The following is a 6,000-nucleotide window of genomic DNA, read 5'->3' on the forward strand; positions in this document are numbered from 1 at the left end:
CTCGCATCATCTCCTCCCTCCTCCGCCTACTTTGCGGCTGTTCTTTTTTTGCCAGGCGGGGGGCACTGCAGCCTCAGAGGCGTCACCCCAGTTTTGTTCCCTTGCCTGGAACGCTTCCTCCCGGCTGGACATCTAGCTTCATCCAATCCTTTGTTCTGTCTCTCCTCCAGAAAGGCTCCCCTGACTCTCTGATCTAAAATACAGCTCACTCTCCCTCCCTGCCCCGCCATCCCCTCACCCCACTGTCATCTTCCTCATAATCCTTTCCACCAACATACTCCCTTGTCTCTCTGCTTCTCCACTGTCTCCTCGTCTTTCATTGTTAACAGGATCCAGTTCCTCAGGTAGTGCTTGGAGCCTCGTGGCTGCTCGATATATATTTGATGAATTAAACAGAAGAGTGTATTCAGAGGTTCACTTCTAGGACTGTGGTTCTGCGGTGATGAAGGGGGCAGGATTTAGGGTCAAACACACCCAACTGTGACCTTAGGCTCTGGTATTTGCCAGCTAGGTGGACCTGGTCAAGGTGCAAAGCCTCCATTTCCTCACTGACTGCATTGTTTTGGAAAATGTGGCTCATCCACTTGTTAGACACGAGTAAGAGCAAGAACATGAACCCCGAGGCTGTCGTCACGGAAGGTAAATACGGGAGGTAGGGAGCATCGCTGGCAGGGGTTGCAGGCGGTTGTCCTGGACCCAAGGGGCAGTGTCTCCACGCTCCCGCGTGAGCGCTTTCCTAGGAGACGTGAAACGAGACCGACGAAATGCGGGAGAATCGTGAAAAATGTCACGCTAAGCCAATCTCTCGAAACTGCTGCCTGCCCAGGTCAGAGGTAAGAACAGGAGAACATTCCGTATAAACAGATGTTACTAAAGGTGACGGTGGCCGCAGGGTCGGTCCGGCGCGCCGCGGGGCATCCTGCATTCCTCCGAAGAAGAGCCACCCCCACCCCCGCCTCCCGCCGAAGGCTGACCTGTAGGACTCGGGCTGATGGCTGTAGCTGGGAAGAATCACCCCACTGAGCTATTTTTAGCAGCTCCCTATTGAAGTCTTCTATTTCACATTTTAAGTTGGTTTCAAAAGGCTCGCCCAACCCAATAAACCCAGGCTCAAAAATGAGAGGAACTTAGGTTATCGCTTTGCGATGCTCCAGGGAGCTAGTGACGCCACCCCTGTGCGATGCGGGGTCATTTAGCGACCAACACACCTGGCGGGCCACCCGCGCATGCGCGCTGCAGACGGCCGTGTTCCTATCACAAGGAGTGACAGAGATGCCACTCCTGTGCGCTGGCGGGGTCATTCAGCGACCAAGTCGCCTGGGGCCACCCGCGCATGCGCGCTGCAAACTGCCGCGTTCCTATCTCGATGAGCTCCTTGGGACGGCCTCACCAAGGCCTCCGGCTTTCTAGATAATCCACTAAAACATCGTCTTTCAGGAGTTTCTATTCAGATTCCATTAAACCTCTCTGATTGGATCCCCCTACTGCCTATTGGGAGTATTATCATCACCCTTGATAAAAGGAAATATGCCATTCATTCATCCATCCATCCATTCATCCATTCAACAATAATTATTAGGTGCCTACTGCATGCCAGGTATTATGTTTCCAGGGCACTTTCGGTAGGGGAACTAAGAAAGCACTCATACATAAAAAGTTAATTAACTTATAAGTCAGTTCAGAATTGAATAGGATATCAGTTACATTTACTATGAGTACAGTTAATAAGTTACCTGAATGTCACCGTACATGACAGCCTTGATATAGTATCTTGGTATCACACACTGGGTGGGAGCCTAAGCTCTTTAGAAATATATTAACTCATTTAATGCTTCCCCATTTTATAAATGAGGAAACTAAGAAACCAAAAGGTTAAGCATCTTTTAAAAGTCCCCGCAGTGGTTCGGTGGCTAGTGGAATTTGAAGGCCGGCTCTGTGGATTTTGGGGTCCGTCTTATAAACATGGGCTAGCACCCTGTATGATGGCTAAGACAGTCCCATGAATGAGGGGACAGGAGGGGGTCAGGAGCTGACAAGGGCCACAAAAGAGGTGAACTGGGTGATGATGATGATGAGGCGTGGGAGTGGGGGATGGTGGGGGCCACTCTCATGTGGGGGAGGCCAGGCAGAGACCTGAGGGAGGAGAAAGGGTCAGCAATCTGGGAAAACACCCCGGAGGTCGGGAGAACGGCAAGTGCAGAAGCTGGAAGCAGGAAGGAGCGTAGCATATTCCAGGGACAGAGAAAACGCACATGTGACTGGGGTGTGTGACCAGGTCAGGGTGTTCCGGGGGGAGCCAAGGGTGGGAAGGTTGGCGGGGGACAGACTCTCGTGGGTTTTAACTCAAACAGCATTCAAAACCGAAAAATTGCTCGGTGAGTCAGCCTGCTCAGGGTTCTGCGGGGGCTCGTGGCTGGCATTTGTCACGGGGCTTGGGGAGGCGCAGAAACCTATTTCATGTCATTCTTCGTGGCTGAAAACCTGGAAGCGCTTTTGACTCTTTCTTTTCCTTGGTTTTAAGTCTCTGAACATAACTGAGTCTCCCTGGAATGATTGCGAGTCTGACCTAAGTTTCAGCTCTGGACCCAGTGACCCGTGCTGGGCTCCAGTGAGCCTGGAGCAATTTGAGCGGAACTTCACACTAACCTCAAGACTTCCCCGAAGTGGTGTTTCCTTGGTTGTGGATTAAAAATAAACTCTGAATACGAAACCATTTTCCTATGATTTACATGATTTCTAAAAATGGGACACCAGAGTCAAAAACAGGGAGAAAAGCAGGTGGGGCTCTCCGCACTCAGTTCCCAGTGAATCTGGGTTTCCCTGTCACTTGTGTGTCCCCACAGCGGGGATCTCTGTGGACCGATGGCTTTGGCAGGGAAACAAAAGACTTGGGTTAAGGGGAAATAAATAGCCTGGCCTGTGAGCCAATATTTTGCAACAAAAATGTATGCGCTGGCACCACTTGGCCTTGATGTCATTGGCTGAACCATCGGAGTACGACAATCGGAACACATTGTGTCCTGCTGGAGCACATCGGGCCCAAATCAATCACTGTGCGGGGCAGGAGAGCCTGTTTTGGAGCTCTTTGGAGGGGAAAACTTGGGGATTTTCACAGGACATTCATCAAGAAAAAATTAAGATGTCACACCCTGGCTGGGTTGTTCAGTTGGTTGGAGCATCATCCCATGCATCAAAAGGTTGTGGGTTCGATCCCCAGTCAGGGCACATGCCTAGGTTGCAGGTTCGACCCCATGTGATCCCCGCAACAGATCGCTGTTTCTCTCTCATGTTGATGTCTCTCTCTCTCTCTCTCTCTTTCTCTCCCCGCCACTTCTCTCTCTCTCAAATCAATAAACATATCCTTGGGTGGGGATTTCAAAGAAAAACAACTCAGCAGCCTGTGTTTGAATCCCTAAGTACCCAATTTCTTGCTGTGTGTGCCCTTGGGAAAATGGCTTCACCTCCCTGAGCCTCAGTTTCCTCATTGGCAACATGGGCATAAAAATGGCACTTGTTTTGCAGGGTTGCTATGAGGGCAATTGATACATCCACTTGTGATTGCTCACACTGACTCAGGAAGCTAGTTCAGAGCCTGGCGTGAGTAAGCCTTCCATGGACATATCTGTTTGTTTCTTTGTCCATCAGACCCTTCCCAGTCCTTAGCCTGGGCCCCGGTGCCACCGTCCCAGAGCCCCTCCCGCCACGACCTCAGGAGGGAGGAGGGTGGGCCCGTGGAGGACCCACAGTGTAGCGGTGGAGAAGCCCCCGCAGGGTGCCCGCCCCATACAGAGGAGGCCTTGCTCTAGGGCAGGGTTTCTAGTGACATTCTGGGACACATGGTCCTTTGTTGTGCGGGCTGTCCTGGGCACTATAAGACACTTAGAGATTATTTATTTATTTACTTACTTACTTATTTTTGGAGAGAGGACAAGGGAGGGAGAAAGAGAGAGAGAAACATTGATGTGAGAGACAAACATCAACTGGTTGCCTCTCATGTGTGCCCCAACTGGGCCCCGGGCTGCACAACCCAGGCACGTGTCCTGACTGGGAACCGAACCAGTGACCTTTCGCTTTGCAGGACTATGCCCAACCCACTGAGCCACACGGGTCAGGGCTGTAAGACATTCAGCAGCATCTCAGGCCTCTGCATACTGGATGCCAGTAGCACCACCTTCCCCAACAACTGTGACAACCAAAAATGTCTCAGACATTGTCAGATGTCCCCTGGGGACAAGCCACATGGTGCATTTAAAATTTATTGTTTAAAAAACGGTTATATTAAAGCCCTGGCTGGCATAGCGCAGTGGATTGAGTGCGGGCTGCGAACCAAAGTGTCACAGGTTTGATTCCCAGCCAGGGTACATGCCTGGGTTGCAGGCCATGGCCCCCAGCAACCACACACTGATGTTTTTTTTTCTCTCTCTCTTTCTCCCTCCCTTCCCTCTCTAAAAATAAATAAATAAAATCTTAAAAAAACCGTTATATTACATATCCTTATTACTGGGAAAGAAAGAGAAAGAGGGGAGAAAGGAGAAAAGGAAGGAAGAAAGGAGGAAGGAAAGAAGAGAGGGAGGAAGTGTACACAGATGAACAGAACAGAACCAAAACTAATTAGGACAAAACACTTCTATCGATTCCTACAAAAGTTTCATGAAATATCCTGGAACACTAGTTTTCCTGTGTGTGAATTTATAGGCCAAAATATGTTTGGACCCAACCATCACACACACACTATAATCACAACTCACCAAGGCTCCTAGATGAGAAATCTCGGCTTGCATCCCAGCTCCCGCCCCCACAGGCCTGTGACAGCGGCTCAGCTGCCTCGGCGTCCTCGCCTGTGAACGGGAATCGTCGTCACGCCTAACTCAGCACACTGCCCGAAACGCTCACTCACCGTGTGCTCTTAATGTTCGCAAAGACACGTCTGCTGTGTGTCACGTGCCAAACGCGGTGCCAAGCGCTTCCCACAAATCAATGCACATAGTGATCAAATAACCGTGTGAAATAGATATGAGTTTATCCCCGTTTCATAGGAATGGGACCTGCCACTTCCAGAGCAGGGATCGCCGCAGCCACACAGCTGGGCAGGAAAGAGTACAAAAGCACTTAGCACCCCGATTATTCCGCTGTCGGGCTTCCTTGATATCGATATTATTTAGAACTATAAAACTGTCCCTAACAAGAGCACAAGCAAGGTCAGCCTGTCTCTGTCTCCAGGATCTCCTTTCCTTGGAACAAGCCAGGAATCTTAAGGTGCTTCCTTCATGGATAGAGTCAACTGTTTTCTGTTGTCACCTGCCAAAGACAGGCCGTTCTGGAAATCCAAGGACATATGCCCAGGTCAAAAGGGTGGCAGAGACTTGGGAGATGGCTGTGCCCCGTGATTTGCTGCCAAGTCTTTGATCAGCTAAGGGACATCATGTCACTTTTGCATGTTCTGTTGGTCACACAACTAATCCTGACAGGACGGGGTTGGGGGCGTTCCACAAGGACGGAAATATCAGGCTGTTGGTCGGGGTCCACCTCAGAGGCTGCCTTCTGCACCTACTGTGTGCTGTAGGAAACTTTTTAAAAAAGGGTACACTCCGACTAGAAGATCAGTTTTATGAAAGATGGAGCCTCATGTTGTAAGCAGATAACTAGTTCACTTGGAAAGGTGTTCCTGGAAAATTTTACAAACACCTTCCACGTCAAAGATAAGAACCATGACATATTAGGTCTGCTGTTGTTTGAGTTTAGATCTTAAAAAGCGAATGAGCGAGAAACCTGGACTTTGATGAATAGATAGTGAGGCAAAGCATGTGGTTCTAGAATTTAATGTATATAAGAAGATAGTAAATTAATAACTCTTAGTGTACCATGTCCTTTGAAAATGTATTCATGTGGTCAACCTTGGAGATCCTTTTAGGATGTACCTCTCCTGATGGGAAGACATTGTTTTTGAATATTACACCCCTGCCCTCCCCCCGCCAAAGTGTTGTTAAGTACAACGCCCTG

Source organism: Phyllostomus discolor, chromosome 9 (genome assembly GCF_004126475.2).
Source record: "Phyllostomus discolor isolate MPI-MPIP mPhyDis1 chromosome 9, mPhyDis1.pri.v3, whole genome shotgun sequence".
Classification (NCBI taxonomy): Eukaryota; Metazoa; Chordata; class Mammalia; order Chiroptera; family Phyllostomidae; genus Phyllostomus; species Phyllostomus discolor.